The sequence below is a fragment of the Heterocephalus glaber genome, unplaced genomic scaffold (genome assembly GCF_053883595.1).
Source record: "Heterocephalus glaber isolate CG9 unplaced genomic scaffold, H.glaber_assembly_v1.0 deba00001463, whole genome shotgun sequence".
Taxonomy (NCBI): domain Eukaryota; kingdom Metazoa; phylum Chordata; class Mammalia; order Rodentia; family Bathyergidae; genus Heterocephalus; species Heterocephalus glaber.
The window spans coordinates 10,891,239-10,908,099 of NW_028258310.1; the positions used below are offsets into that span (position 1 = coordinate 10,891,239).

General features: G+C 41.2%; 1 protein-coding gene and 1 pseudogene across 5 annotated transcripts in view; both read right to left on the reverse strand.

The window, feature by feature from the left end:
* Arhgef37 (Rho guanine nucleotide exchange factor 37) overlaps positions 1–10,491 on the reverse strand; it is a 49,637-nt gene extending 39,146 nt beyond the window's left edge. The window contains exons 1-2 of one of the 5 annotated variants that reach the window (XM_087180599.1): positions 10,249–10,491; positions 8,569–8,702 (exon numbers count right to left, since the gene is read on the reverse strand). The gene's annotated coding sequence lies outside the window, so the exon portion shown is untranslated. Of the gene's footprint in view, positions 1–5,025; positions 8,514–8,568; positions 8,703–10,062; positions 10,220–10,248 lie in introns of those variants that run through there. The other 4 variants (XM_087180600.1, XM_004854396.3, XM_087180601.1 and 1 more) reach the window with 4 other exon arrangements.
* Positions 10,492–12,550: 2,059 nt separating this feature from the next.
* On the reverse strand, positions 12,551–13,646 carry LOC101707385 (large ribosomal subunit protein uL1m pseudogene; annotated as a pseudogene).
* Between the last annotated feature and the right edge of the window lie 3,215 nt (positions 13,647–16,861).

Consider the following 16,861-nt stretch of genomic DNA (forward strand, 5'->3'; position numbering starts at 1 on the left):
AAAGTTGAAAATGCACACATTGTCAAGCCAAGCAGTTCTGCTCCTAGATACACCTTGATTGAAAAGGATTTCTCCACATATATATAAGGAATGTGGGCAAGATTTTTGTAGTAGTACTATTAGTAATAACAAGAAATTAGAAACGGCTGATATTCAGCAAGAGCGTGGATAAATAACATGTAGTATAATTATGCAATTATACTAATAGGATTCTGAACAGCAAAAAATGATTAAACTGTGTATTCATGTATCAATATATTGATACAGGGGTGGGGTTTGGCTCTGCAGTTCCGCCACCTGCCTTGCAAACACAGGGTCCTGAGTTCAATCTCTGGCACCAAAAAAAAAAATAGCTAGCTAGCTAGAAAGATAGATAGATAGATAGATAGATAGATAGATAGATAGATATGAAGGAGGGTGAGCAAGTCCCAGAAGGGTCCATACAGTATATTATTTTTTCACCTTTATAATATGTAAAATGATACTGGATATTGTTTAAAGATACATACATAGGTAGAAAGGTGTAACACCATTGCAGGTATCATTCATGTTGTTTTTCATCCTCTTGGCTCTGTTTTCTTTAAAGCCTTTGGCAACCAGGAAGCTGTTCTTCCTTTCTATAATCATGTCATTTCAATGATGTCATGTAAATAGAACCATATAGTATGTAACCTTATAGGCCTGGCTTTATTCAGTTAGCATAATTCCCTGGGGATTCATATAAGTTATATGTGTAAATGCATCCTTTCTTTTCTTTTATTGCTGAGATGTTCTATTTGTTTTAAAAAAAAAGGCAAAAAATGACAAAATGTTAAAATTAAACAAAGCTAGAAGATAAATATATGAGTACTTGTTCTATTGTTCTCTGTAACAAATTTTATAGATGGTTATATTTCATAATACTTATGGTGGCGTGCATCCCATCCAACTTTGGACATGAGAAGTTCAGGACTAGGCTGATCTTCCTGGCTAGACGTGAAGATCCTAGAGGCAAGGTAAGCACCACTCATCTTGTGTCCTCTTCTGTGTCTCACAATACTAACATGTAATACTACATATTTGCTAAATAAATGGTATTTGCAATAGTAGTTCCATTGTTCTGTGTTGGGCATAAGTACTGGCCAGCAGATCACACAGTACATAAATTGAATATCTGAGGTAGGCCAGGTTGTTCAGAGGGCAAAAGGCCCAGAAAGATCCTGGAATGGGTCAGTTGGATGCATGGCTCTGTTCTAGCAACTGAACGCTGCCTGTAGTCTGCTGAGCTGTCCTTGGCCTGAATCCTACATTCATTACTTTGTATACAGCTTCTCTGGAAAGATCCTGATAAAATACCAGGAGAGCTATTCAGGTCTCACAACTCAGAACTGTTGTTAAAAGCATAAATTATACTTTACAGACAACTGCTAAATATTTAAAATAGCACTGACTTATACCTAGGTTAAATGCAATCTAGACCTCCAAGCAGGCCTGGCAAAATCTCTACAGCAGCATTTTTTTTTGTACCAGGGATCAAACTCAGGACCTTGCACTTGCAAGGCAGGCGTAGTGCCACTGAGGTAAATCCCCAGCCCTATAGCAGAATTTTATTATTCTTTAGTTTATAGCCTGTGTGATACAAATTACAAGGCTATAAAACACTTGTACAAGAATGAAACATGCTTTTATTTCTTTAAAAGATCATATATTTGGCAATAAAAAGGAATGAAGTAGTGATGTGTACTATAACACAAATAAACCTAGAAAACATCATACTAAGTGAAAGAAGGCAGCCACAAAAAGTCACATATTTTATTCCATTTACATGAAACGTCCAGAATAGACAACTCCACAGACGTAGAAACAATAGTAATGATTTCCTAGGGCTCAAGGGGTAGGAGATTGGGTGTGGCTGAAGGGTACAGAGTTTCTTTTGGGGATGATGAAAATGTTCTAAATTGATTGCGGTGATGGATATACATAGGTATATATAAGATATAGACATAGACAGATATTAAACATTCTAATTTGTTCACTTTAAATGAGTGAATTATATCTCAATAAAGCTGCTACAAAATTATAGAATATCAAATGCTAACAAGGATGAGGAGAAACTAAATCTCTCATACACTACTAGTGGGAATGTAAAATGGTACAGCCTCTGTGCAAAATAATTTGTCAGTTTCTGTAAAAATAAAATACACATCACACCCTGGACATCTAACCCAGAGAAAGGAAACTTAGATCCACACAGAAACCTGTATACAAATATTCAGAGAAGCTTTATTTGTAATATCTAATAACTGGAAACAACAAAAATGTCCTTTAGCAGATGAATGGTTAGACAAACTGTCGTGCATCCATACCACTGAATACTCAGGAAAAAAAAGGGTGAACTACTAATACACAGCAACAAATTGGATGTCTTGAGGAGATGATGCTAAGTGAAAAATGCAATCGAAAAGGTTACATACTGTGTGATTCCACATAGAAAGTTACAGAGGGCTGGGGATTTAGCTCAGTGGTGCCACCATCTGCCTTGCATGCACAAGGACCTGGGTTCAATCCCCGGTACCAAAAAAATAAATAAAAAAAAAAGAAAGAAAGTTACAGAGCTGGAGGACAGATTAGCGGTTGCCTGGCTGGGGATGGGTATGGAGGCCAGGTAGGTGTCACTAAAAAGGAAGAGCACCAGGGAGAATTCTGTGGTGATGGGAGAGTTCTCTTAATTGAGGTGGTTGTTACAAAAGTCTTCACATGGGACAAAATGGCCTATAAAACAACCACTGCCAGTTTCCTAGTTTGGATATTGTGCTATATTTAAATAACATGTAACCATTGGAGAAACCAGAGAGGAGGGTGTCCAAGACCTCCTGGTACTCTATGTTCACTATCATTATTTCAAAATAAAAACTTCACAACAAACAAAATATCATACAGCTTAAGTTGTCCATTATCTTTGCCCCACTCCTAGGTAGCTTAACAGCCTGAGAGAGCAGGCTGAGTGCCCTTGTTCCATTTCCTGACCTGGCCTGATACCTGATAAGGAGAACCCGCCCCAGAAACATGGGTCTTCAGAAGGTAAGTGTGGACGGCGTGCGTGGACAGCACTAGTGAAAGAATCTACACAGTCTGGTCTGTGATCAGTCCTGAGATCTCCTTAATGCCTTGTGACAGGTGATTAATAACTAAAATCAGGGGACAAGGAGGTAGGTCAGTGGTAGAGTGTGTGCTCAGTTTTTGTGAGCCTCTGGATTCAATCCTAGCATCCTCCTCTCAAAAGAACTTAATCAGACACTTGGCTGGTGCTAAAAAGAAAATATTGCATGTGCTGCAGTTAATGCTTCTATATCATGCTTTTGACTTTTAGATTGGATAAAACTGAATTGATTTGAGCCATCTCTCTCTTCTCCTCCATCCACACTGGCACAGAGGGATTTGGGCATTCACACATTCATTAACAAATACTGGGAGCAAACGACTGCATGCCAAGCATTTTGCTGGATTCTGAGAATACAAGGGTTAAGAAAAGTTGCTTCTGCAATAAGGAAAGATCACTCAAAACATCTGGTTATTTGTTCCAAGAACCATTCCACTAAGCAAAGGAGCTAACTAAAATGTGATGGACATCCTGATTATTTCCTCCCTTTCAAGACTGGAGTAACAAGGGGAAATGATCCTCTGCACCTAATCCTGATCAATCAGAGGAACTGGACGTTAGAACTAAGAAGATGTCTGATAAGTGTGAAACCCTTGTCTTAAAGTTCTTTCAGCCAGCACTCTGGGTGGCTGAGGCAGGAGGACAGCAAGTTTGAGCTTAGCCTGGGCAACTTAGTGACACAGTAAGACACTATCTCAAATTTTTAAAAGGGCTGGGGAGATAGCTCTGTGCAAAGACCCTGGGTTTAGTCCTCATCCCTGAAAGGGAAAAAAGAACAAATCTTCCAGAAGGTAAATTGTCTTGGCAGGGAAGGCGAGCCTCTATTGGCTTTCTACCCCGGCCAAGCCCTAGAGAGAGACCAATTTAAATATATAAGATAAAAAAGAAAAAAGGGCAGTAAAGGAAGTAAGACCTCTGGTCCAGGACTCTAGGATGATTCAAAGAAGGCTTTCCCAGGTAAGGTTTGAGCACCATGACAGCAAAGACCCTGCTCCTTAGAAAGAAGAGTGGCCAAACAGGGCCCTGGAAATGAGCCTGGTTTTAAGATGCCAACAACAGAGGGAGGGTACTGTAAAAGAACTTCTAGAATTCTAAAGCCCAGAAGGATCCAGGATTGACAAAACTATAAGAATCACCTCCCAAGCCCTCCCCCTACCATGACTACTACGTGTATTTTTAAATTTGTGTTCAGAAAAAGTAATAGGTGAGCACACTATCTGATGTCTTTCCTTTCCTCTTCTTGGCCCTAAAGAAAGCTTGAGAGACGCACTGTGTAGTTTAGGAGCCCAGGCCCTAGAGCCAGAGAAACCTGATTTCAAATCCTGACTTTGATCAAGTGGCTGGCTTCACAGGATATTTATATAAGCATTCCTTACAGTTTGTTAGAAGATTTCATAAGATAATCCATGTAAAATGGTAACAGAGTCCCTCATACATGGTGAGCTTTCAATAACAATAGTAGTTGTTTTTTGTTACGATTTTTGTTAAACTACAAAGAATAACATTATCATTGATCAGGTGGATGAAATTGTCTAAGGACACTTAGCTGACCTAGATGCACCCACACACAAGCAGATAATCATGATAATAATTATAAGCAATAAGAACTATGCCACAGAACCTGTCTACAAATATGACTAATTACCCCAGGAACAGAACTGAGAAGCTGAGCACTGTGCCACATACCTGTACTCCCAGCTACTCAGGAGGCTGAAGTATAAGGGAAGCAAGTTCAAGCTTGGGCAATTTAGCAAGACCCTGTCTCAAAAATAAAAGATAGGGCCAGGAATGTAGCTCAGTGGTGCAGTGTCTGCCTGACAAGCAAGAGTCCCTGAGTTTGATTCCCAGATTAAAAAAAAAAAAGATAAAAAGGGATGGGGATGTACCTCAGCTTTATTAAAGCAAATGGTTTGTTGGCCCTTGGAAGGGGAAACAGATCACTTGGAGTCAGCACAGGTTGAGAGAAACAGCAAGCAGGTCATGCCAGCATACCCTCATTCCCTTACCAGAAGTCAACTACATCATAAATCAAAAGAATGCTGTGCTCTAGAATGTTGTCCCACCAACATAATATACATTGCTGGGCATTGTCATTCTCTCCTGACACCCAGTGGCTGAGGCTGGGGGCAGTGGTCAGGGATCGGGCATCACCATACGCTAAAAACTAATAAAATTGCTTCTCTGAGTCCCTTTCCTCATCGCGGGGACTCAATACCTGACACCAACCAAGTCAAGGAGAGGTTATTCTGGTTCATGTTTTTTAGAGGCTTTGCTCGTGTTTAGCAGGCTCAAACATCAAAATTGTCTGGCAGAAGGGCCTGGATGGAGGAAAGCTGCTCAGGTCACAGAGGCTCAGGAAGCAGAGAGTAAACAGAGGGAAGGAGGAAGGGAGTCACCGGGAGGGAACTATACAGTACCCCTCCAGGTCACTTGCCCCAGCCTGCCTCCTGCCTCCCAACAGCAAGTCAGCCCCCACAACTCAATCCCCTTCCACAAGCCCCGCTATCCAGATGTAAACCACAATACTATTAAAAGAAGGGGGAGGATAAATAAACCAAAATACTGCTAAATTCAAAGGATGTTGATTAGTGCTAACCTCTACGCTCTGCCCTGTTTTATTAATTAACTCATTCCATTAATCCTTCCAGTGTGTCCCATCTCAAAGACCACTAAACTTCTGCTGCCTTTCTCCTGCACCAATAGAAGAAACAGCATCTGGACTGGATGTGCAGCCCCAGAGTGGAGAAGTCCTTTAAAAACATGGGGCTGGGGTACAGCTCAGGAGTAAAGCACATGCTAACCATTCAAGGCCCTGCGTTTGATCTCAGCACTGGGGGCCACGAGTGGAGAAGGAAAGGAAGAAGGAAACTCACAAAATTGCTCACTGACTTCCCTGCTCAAAACCCAGACAAAGAGATGTAAAAAGAATGAAGATGTGTTATGTGCACTCACCAACTCCCCACAATGAATGGAATCATTGTGTACTGCATGTACTAATAAAAATTTAAAATAAAATTTTAAAACCAGACAAGTCTTCCCTGATTCCCAGCCTCCTTCCCAAGAACTACTCTTTATCCTTTCCACTGAATAATTATTGTTTAGTCTCTTTGTTTTATTACTCAGTGGTTCATTCAATAGAATGTGAACTCTGAGAAGACAGGAATCATGCTCTTTTATCCATCAGTAATTACCTAGGAGCTAGATATAGTACCTAAAAGGTGCTCAATTAACTGAATTAATGAATAAACTATGTGGATGCACACCAACAGAATAATGGTCAAATTGCCAATGATAGCACTGCAAGTGGACTTAAACTAATATGATCATACACAGCTCATTGGTTCTCAGAAGCTACCAAAAAGTTTGAGATCAGGAGAAAGATAGCAACTGCCCTTTAATTTTATGTAAAATGAAAGATATAATCTACACTCTTTCTTTCAAAAAATTTTGAGATCCACGATGGTAGAATATATCAATACTTCATTTTTTTATTGCTGAGCAGTATTCTGTTATGCATACACTACAATTTATTTATCCACACATTAGATAAATATCTGGCTGTTTCCTGTTTCACTATTACAATAAAGCTGGACCTAGTGCTAGAATGTCTGGGTCACATGACAGGTGTGTATTTAACTTTGTAAGAGAATACTAGGTTTTTAAAAAGTGAATATATAAGATAGGTATAGTGAAACACACACGTAGAATGCCAACTATGCAGGAGGCTGAGGGAGGAGGATTGCAGGTTTAAGACCAGCTTAGGTGACTTAGCAAGATCCCATCTCAAAATAAAGAGATAGGGTACAGCTCAGTGGTAGGGTCCTTAGCTGCCATAGTGAGACACTGGGTTCACTCCTCAGCAAAGCCAAAAAAAGTGGTTGTATGTATGATTTTATACTCCTGCCAACAATATAAACAAAGAGTTTCAGTTTTTATGCCTACTGACAACACTTCATATTGTCAGTTTTTTAAAATTGAAGACACCCTAAAAGTATGAAGAAATATTTCATTGTGGATTTAATGTGCATTTCCCTAATAACGATCTTGAATATCTTTTCAAATACAGTACTTATTGGCCACTCATCTACCTATTTGGGGCAACATTTTAAAGCATTTGTTTCAATAATGAAGGAGGCTCTTGCTCAATATACAACTAGACAAACAATACAGAAAGGTATAAAGAACAGTTCATAGTCCACCCAACTCGTCCCCACCCACAACACACATGTAATCAGAGGTGAGGAAGAGTCACCAGGGGCACCACTTACTAAGTTGCAAATTATCACCCCCACTCTTGAAGATTCTGATTCAGTGGTTTGGGTGGGGCATTGTATCACCTCCCTGTGATTCTGATGCAATAGTGCTAGACATAATTTCTTGAGAAATTCTGCTCTTAATCTTGTCCTATAAGGAATGAAGGGGTGAGTGTGGAAGGGGAAACACACAGAGGGGTGCACAGGTGGCTTTAAATAAGGAACAGCCTCTGCCTGAAATAGGATGATGTCTCTGTACTGACCTATAGAGCACCTACGGTCAAATTAGGAAAAAAAATCCCAGTTTTTGTTTTGTTTTTTTGAGACGGGGTCTCGCCTTGTGGTTCAGGCTAGCCTTGAACTCACTCTGTACACCCAGGCTAGCCTCGAACTCACAGCCATATACCTGCTTCAGCCTCCTGAGTGCTGGGCTTACAGGTGTATGCCACCACACCCAGCCAAAAATTCTAATTTTTAAGAAATTACTATGAAACAAAATCAGACCACAGAGCCAGGAAGGGAGGAACATGCCAAAGTCACCATGTTGACAAGGAAAGAGTCTTCTGGATTGAGAAATGACAGTTTGGGAGGGAGGTGGAAGGGTAAGAAATAATACACACACACACACACACACACACACACAGGCACACACACACATGCGTACATTCTATCTCTCCATGGGCAACATCTTCCCTTTATAAACACATGGAGAGGAATGTAACCTACCAGACAGGTGGGACACGTCTTAACTCAAATTAAACAGCAGCTCTTTGCCCTTAGCCTAGTTCCTTGGCTCTTTTTGAAAGGCCTAAAAAGGTGGAGAAAGAAGACAACCCAGTGCTTTTTAAGAGCAATTCTTGGGGCCGGGGATTTAGCTCAGTGGTTCTGTTGCCTGCCTCGAAAGCGCAAGGACCCAAGTTTAATCCCTGGTACCAAAAATAAAAGGCAATTCTTTTCATAGATAAATGGATCTAACCAGGCCCTGTCCTCACAGTTTAGCTCCACAGATTTAAAGTTTCTAAGCCTAACAAGAAACAAGCAACAGTCTTTGGACAATAAGCTTGACAAATGCCATTCTGTTTCTGTGACAGCCCTTAAAGGCTCTCCCCCTCCTCATTAGTTAAATAAAAAGCCATTGATTTGATCTACAGCAGAATCAACCAAGACAGTGTTTACCACGGTCAGCTGCTGATCCAAGCAGGATGTGAGCCAGCTGTTGGCAGCTCCTCTACTGTGGCAGAAACACAGCAAAGCTCCATTACTGGGCAAGACTGGGTGTTGCTCAGGTCCCGGTTTATGCCCTTTCCTCCCTTTAAAAACAAACCATGTTAAAGGAAAAAATGGAAACAAAGTCTTTGTAAATAGGGAGGGGTGGAGGGGGTGAAGGGAGGGCAGGGAAAGGGGAAAAAATAAGGACCAGGATATATCATGTACAGGTACAAGATCCCAATGATGAATGTAACTGTATTGTATACCTAAAATGTACCAATAAATTTAATGAAAAAAAACTTTAAAGCCATATTGTGCAAGGTTGATGTAGGACCCAAGTGAGCTAGGCCCACCTGTAGCCTCAGCCACGGAGAGGCAGAGGTGGGAGGATCACAGGAGCCTAGGAATGGAAGACCAGCCTGGGCAACAATGAGTCTCTCTCTCTCTCTCTCTCTCTCTCACACACACACACACACACACACACACACACACACACACACACACAGAGTAAAACAGTAAAACAGTAACAGTTCTTCTTAGAGTATTTTGTAGCTTCTACTTTTAGCACTTGACCTTGGGTCGAACACTGAGTCCAGTACAGTGCTTCACCGCAGCCTTGTTTAGGGTCTCATCACTAGGATAATGTTGCATAGTAGGGCTGCAGTCATAGCAAGATTGGCTTTATATTTTCATATCTATGATTTTTAGATTTTCATTTTATTTTATTCTGTATACAGCCCAATTTCTCCCCTTTCCTAACTGGCACCGCTGTGACCATTTGGGTAGTGTCTCAGCTCCTCTACCGTGCATCTACACGCCCGGCACCGGGACTTAAATTCATTCTTAAGTCTAACAAGAAGCAAGAGGACAAAGCAGACCACCTCATCTCCAGCTTTTAAATAAAAGTGGGCCTTGAAGAGATTAAAGCGAGTGCCCAGACCGCACAGGTAGCAGCTCGCAGCAGCCAGCCCTCGACCGGCCGCCCTTCTTTAAAGGAGCAAACAAGGTGCCCCGGATTCCGGCCGCCCCTGGAACTGTGCGCCGGGTCTGTGCTCCCTCTGTGAGGTGCGGACACCTGCTTCTACGGGGTCAGCGACCCGCAGAAGGCCGGGGGCAGGGCCTGAGCTTCAGTCATCTTCTCTCCCCTCTCGGCTTCTGGCAGGCAGGGGCCGCATGTTCTAGATCCGGTCCAACTTTGGGCTCTACTTTTCCGAGGGCCCCTGGCCCCTGACCCACCCCACAGGTCGCAGATTTCTATCCTCCTTCCCTTGTCCTTGACTCTCTAGTCATAATTACTTTCTTGACAAGGATTCTTATCATTGTATTTTTCCATTGTTTCAATGTATGGATTCTTACTAAAAGCCGCCTCACATCCTACACAGCAGCAGAGGAGCTAAAAAGACACAAACAACTGTTATTTTGTTCTGCCCCAGCTCACCTCCCTGGGCCTCAGTTTCCCACCTGTAAACAGGATCGGAAGGACCGCACTGATTGAGTGGCTTGCTCTGCTGTCAGACTCAAGATCCAAGTTAGGTGGGCGCGACCTGGGACCTGGGGGCGGGCGCTCCCTGGCTCTGGCCCCCCTCCTGAACCCCAGCTATTTCCCTCACCCTCCCGGGCCCCTCCTGCCGCCCGGCTGGGACTCACCGCGCACGCGCAAGGTGCCAGTGCCGCTGGCTCCCGCCGAGCTCGGCAGCCAGGTGACAGCGCTGACCCGGCGCCTTTGGCTCTGCCCACGCCGCTGCGTGCGTGAGTGCGTGAGCGGCGAGGGGCGGCTGGCCTGCTGCCTTTGTTACTTATCTTTCGGGAGCCGAGCTGTTTTCCGCTCCCGGCTCCTAGAGTCCGCCCAGGCCCCTGAGGGCCCGGCCGTCCCAGCTACAGCCGCGCCCTGGCCGGCTGCCCGCGCGGGCGGGGTTCAGCGCCGCGCCCCGGACTCGCCCACCAGCGGCTGCTCCTGGGGGCGCCCTCTGCTCGCCCGGGCTAGTCACCCCGAAAACAGGGGCCCGCGCTGAGGCCACCTGGTGGGAACGCGGATCCTAGCGTCACTGGATTTCTGTGCATCTGGGTTAGTCCGTAGAAGAAAAATGCAAGGGAAGCTGAGAGCCTTTTAAAGATTAAACTTAACCTGAATGGCCATGGAGGTTACCAGGATGGGAAAAGTTATAGGGAGAAAGAACGTTACAATTCAGTATGTAAGGAGGAACGTTTGTAACTGGGTACTTAAAGATGCCATCAGCCTGGAGAGGATGTGTATCCTGGCATTAGAAGGGATCCTTCAGGCGGAGATGGTTACTGGGATGCTGTAGATAAAGAGGCCAGATGTCAGGTTTACAGAAGAAAGCACAGCACGGGAAGGATGCTTCTCTGGACTGAGGCAGTGTCGCTTGCCCTGCCACCGGGACTCTGGCCTGGAGAGCGGAGTACCTTAGCTGACCCCACTGCCACTGAACCAGATACTGAGTGTAATTCACTACAATTGATTAACTTTACACATTGCTCGCGTTTCTTCTCACCCCTCTCCAGGGTCACAATCTAAGACAGGTCAGCCATGCTTGGGTCCCAAGCAGTCAACAGTCAGGGAGAACTGATAGCAGGGCATTTTGGCATTCATGGATGAGATTCAGAATGCTTCTTCACACAGGGGTTTGTTTCCAGATGTGCAAAGGCTTTGGAAGTTGGGCAGTCAGGATAACAGGCATATGTCCACTGTGCAATCATCTTCTAATAATTTGTAGGCCAAAAGCTGAAAAAGTGAAAGAATATAATCTGTGTAGTCTACATACCACAGCAAATGAGCTGTACTGTCAAAACCTGAAGAGGTGGCTGTTACTTGTCACTCAACCTTTTAAATGTTAGCTAATTTGCTCTAGGTGCAGCTCAGTGGTAGAGTGCAAGTACAAAACGTCCTGGGTTCAAGACTCAGCACACACACAAAAATTCAGCTAATGAGAGAACTTCTTTACAGTCCAGATACTTTCCACCCACGCCTTTCCTTTTCTTTCTCATTGGAGTCATTTGCAATTACAGAATTAAGCAGAGGGAAGGATGAGAAAAAAGGTAAGTTATGGCAGATGTGTGCTTAGCGTCCCAATTGGTGCATTACCATGAGTAAATACAATTTATTTTTCTGATAAATTTTCTTTAAACTGGTCTACTTCTTTGAAAGCCTCAGTCTCGGGTCCATTTCTATCTTTTTGTTCAACTTGGTGAACTTTACCACTCTAATTTCTACAGTAATAATAAATAAAAGATATTGAGTGCCTAATACATGTCAGTAGTGTTTTATAGATTTTTCCAACTACTCTATATGATAGGTATTATTTGTGCCTCATAGATGAAGAAACTGAGGCTCAGAGAGATTAAGTAATTTGTCCACAATTACATGGCTCACAGGGATTGGAAACCAAGTTTATTTTTTTTATTAATGTATAACTTTATTATCGTTCACTAAACACACACATATACAAAAATTAAAATTATTCAAAGAAAAGCAATGCAAGGGAAAAAACTGTAATAATATTCAAATATAATAGAACTGAACCAAAGCAAAACTGAAAAGTACTTAAACATTTTTCCATATAATTTTTTTAAAATCTCAAGCATTAACAAGACATCAGAAGATGTGATTTGTTTTAGAAAGATTTTCAAAACTAATATTGAGCAAATAGTGGTCTGGAGAAAAAATTCTAATTAGCTAGTAGACTCCACATAGGCCAAATTTTTTAAATTTAAATTTCAATACAGTCATGTGACACGTGATGGAAATATAATCTGATAAATGTGTTATTAAGCAATTTCATCCGTGTGTATTGCAAAGTACCACACAGAGTGCCAACTTCTAAGTGCAAACTGAAAATGTATATGCCAATCATCCATGATGGCCACTTGATATTATCCAAATACACAGTTAAACAGAGATACATGAGGCTACCACTGGCATAGGAGCACACTGTTTTACAGTAAACTCTTTTTTTTTTTTTTTAGAAATTATGCCGTTTTATAATTTTCTCTGCTGCTTCTTAATCCATTCAAATTAATTTCACAATTCATCACTTTTAGGCAGCTTCTTCATTTTCTTCAGTTTCTACTTTAGGCAATAATGGATCAGTCTTTAATAGTAAACCTTCACTTGTTGAACTACGAAGGAAAGCACGTACCGCAAAGGGACCCAGATTCAATGGTCTGTGCCTGCAGACTTCATTAATAACTGTCTGGAGATTAGCAGCTATCTGGTTACTTGACATATCCAATGTTACTATTTTGGTGGTAAGAAAGTTCTCCCATTCTTCATCTACCTTAATTTCATGTCCATTTTTAAATAACGCAAGCATTTAAGGAATGTCATGGCCAATGGAATTTCTACTGAGCTTTGGAAATTTTTTTTTCAGTTTCTTCTTTAATGGATTAAGGTCAGGCATTATTTCTGGAACAGCTACATAAAAGTCTGCATGAATTTCAGCATCTAAAATCTTCTGAATCAGATCAGCTCCTCCTGTAAATGCAGCTCCTTGTCCTTCTGCTATTTCAATCTCTGATGCATTCCCCGTTAATACAGCAGCTTTATTGACTTCTGAAGAAAATGGATATGGAAAACTAATAATGCTGGCAAATGGTTCCACTCTTTTCTTTTTCCCCAGTGCCATATCCAGTGTCAAATTAAGAAAAACCCTTTGTTTTGGATTAGTAAAGTCCAAAATTTGAAACTTCTTAAGTAAGTGAATAGCTTTCTCCACCTCATAAATCTGCCTTGGATATAAGTGCTTTAAATAGACATCATCCTCAGGTTCACCTTCCATAACTGGGTATGACTTTATTTTTTCTTTCTCATCTATCTTTTCATCTGATGTTTTTTCTTTGGCACCTTTTTTGGCTTTCTTTGCAGGCTTTGTAGCAGCAGCAGCAAAATGTCTGATAGGCACCTGAATGTTTACAGAACAAGGATAAAGAGATGTCTGATGAATCATCCTGGAAAAGCTATGCCTTTGGTTATGTGTCAAGGCCCTGCCGAGGCATCTCATGGCCGCCACCATGTTAACCATTCTGGATTGTGTTCTACAGTAAACTCTCTTATATAAGTAGGATTATGCTCTAAAGGATGAAAAGTCAATTGTATCTGTAGGCAACAGGGATTCATTGAGGAACGGGGACAGCATAACACTAAACTTTAGAAAGATCGTCTGTCTACAGAGTGCAAACTGGATTCCAGAAAGCTATAAGGGTAAGCCTGAGGCACCAGGTAGGATGCTGTGGTATTCAGCCAAGGGAGAGATAGTAAGGCCTTAAGTTAAGGCTGTGGTAATACAGGTTGAACTTGCCTTATTCAAAATATTTGGAACCACAAAGTGTTTTAGATTTCTGATTTTTTAAAAGATTTTGGAATATTTGCATATATATAATAAGATAACTTGAAGATAAGCCACAAATCTAAGTACGAAATTCATTTATTTTTCATATATACTTTATACACATGGCCTGAAGGTTGTTTTTACAGTACCATTAATGAACCTGCATTTTGACTGTGACTTGTCACATGAGGTCCTGTGGAATTTTCCACTGTGGTGTCATGGTAAAGGAGTCAGATACAACTGTGAGGAAGACCCAGGCTTTTATAAACTTTCTAATAAACAATCTCCTTCAACTGTTGTGGGGTTTTTTGTAATTAATTTTATTGGTACATTTTAGATATACAATATAATGACATTCATCAGTGGAAATTTGCATCTTTACATAATCTCTCTTGGTTCTTATTTTTCCCCCTTCCCCTGCCCTCCCTTCAACCCCTCCATCCCTCCCTATTTACAAAGACTTTGTTTCCATTTTTTCATTTTCTCATATTAATTTCATTCCCTTTTTTTCCTTTCCCCTACCCCTCCCACTTCCCCTTCCCCTTCCCCTTTGCCCCTTTTCTTCCTATTCCACATTATCTATTATACCTTTTAGTCCTTATTGACACTTTCAGTTTCTCACACTAGAGAAACTATTCAGTATTTACACATCTGTGTCCTATTTATTTCACTTAAGAGTATGGCCTCAATGTGCATCGATTTAGCTATAAATGTCTCTAATTTATCATTTTTATGGCTGAGTAGTACTCCATTTTATAAAAAACCCACATTTTCTTTATCCAGTCTCCAGTTGATGGGCAATTGGGCTGCTTCCAAGTTTTAGCAATTGCAAATTGTGCTGCTATGAACTTGGGTGCACATGTGTCACTGTGGTATGATTCTTTTAATTCTTTGGGGAAGATACCCAGCAGGGGATTAGCTACGTCAAATGGGACTTCCAGTCCTAGTTCTTTGAGGTATCTCCATACTGATTTCTACACTGATTGCACCAGTCTACACTCCCACCAGCAGTGGAGCAGGGTTCCTCTTTCCCCACAGCCCCGTCAGCATTTGTTATTGGTTGATTTCATGATGGCAGCCATTCTTTCTGGAGTGAGGTGGAATCTCAGTGTTGTTTTCATTTGCATCTCTCAAATGACCAGTGATGTTGAGCATTTTTTCATGTGTTTCTTTCCTATTTCTACTTCTCTGTCTGAGAAATGTCTGTTCATTTCAGATGCCCATTTTTGTATTGGGTCTTTAAATTTGGGAGGTGTGATTTTTTAAAGTTCTTTATAGATTCTAGATAGTAGACCTTTGTCTGAGGAACAGCAGATGAAAATTTTTTCCCACATTGTGGGTTATCTCTTCACACTGCTGGTAGTTTCTCTTGCTGTGCAGAAGCTTTTTAATAAGAAGAGATCCCACTTGTTGATTGTGCTAGTTCACGGGCAACTGAGGTTTTGTTCATAAGATCTTTTCCTACACCAATGTCTTCAAGAGTTCTCTGTTCCAGCTGGTTCAGCATTTCTGTTTTAATATTTACATCTTTAATCCATTTTGATTTTAGTTTAGTTCATAGTGAGAAATATAAGTCTAGTTTTAATCTTTGACAAATTGAAACCCAATTTCTCCAGCACCATTTATTAAAGAGGCTATCTTTCCTCCAGTGAGGGTGTTTGGCTCCTTTATCGAAGATGAGATGGCTGAATGTGTCTGCAGTTGTTTCTGTATCTTCTAATCTGTTCCACTGGTTCTCAGGTCTGTTTCTTTGCCAGTACCATGCTGTTTTTATCACAGTAGCTGTGTAGTATAGTTTCAAATTGGAGATTGTGATACCCCCTGCCATGTCTCTGTTACCTAGAATTGCTTTTTCTATTCTGGGTCTCTTCTTGTTCCAAATGAATTTTTGGATTGTTTTCTCAAGGTCCATGAAGTATGCTGCTCAGATTTCAATTGGGATTGCATTGAATCTATTTAGCAGTTTTGGAATTATGGCCATTTTCACTATGTTGATCCTTCCTACCCAGGAGCAGGGGATGTCTTTCCATTTTCTGATATCCTCTTCAACCTCTCTTTTCAGAGTGCTATAGTTTTCAGAGAAGAGGTCTTTGATTTCTTTTGTTAGGTTGGTTCCTAGGTATTTCAGTTTTTGGATGCTATTGTGAAAGGAGTTGTTTGCCCTATTTCTGTCTCAGTGAGTCTGTTGTTCATATAGAGGAAATCTATTGATCTTTGTGTTTTGACCTTGTATCCAGCTACTGTACTGAATTTGGTTATTAAGTCTAGAAGACTTTTGGTGGAGTTATTGGGGTCTTCTATATAGAGCACCATGCCATCTGCAAATAATGAAATTTGACTTTTTCATTTCCTATCTTTATTCCTTTCCTTTCTCTTGTCTAATTGCAATGGCTAATGTTTCCAAAACTATATTGAACAGGAGTGGTGATAGTGGACATCCATATCTTGTTCCTGATTTTAGTGTGAAGGATTTCAGTTTTTGACCATTTAGTACGATATTAGCTGTTGGTTTTTCATAGATGGCTTTTATCAGATTGAGGTAGAGACCATCTATTCCAATTTTTTGCAGGGTTTTTATCATAAATGCATGTTGGATTTTGTCAAATGCTTTTTCTGCTGGATTTTGCTGTTGGATTTTGTCAAATGCTCTATTGAGATGATCATGTTGTTTTTGTCCTTGGCTCTATTGATATAGTGTATTACATTGATTGATTTCATATGTTGAACCATCCCGGCATCCCTGGGATGAATCCCACTTGGTCAGGGTGTATGATCTTCTTGATGATCTTCTGCATTCTAATCGCCAGTATCTTATTAAGGATTTTTGCATCTATGTTCATTAGTGAGATTGGCCTGTAGTTCTCTTTTTCAGTTGGGTCTTTCTCTGCTTTGGGCATCAAGGTGATGCTTGCTTC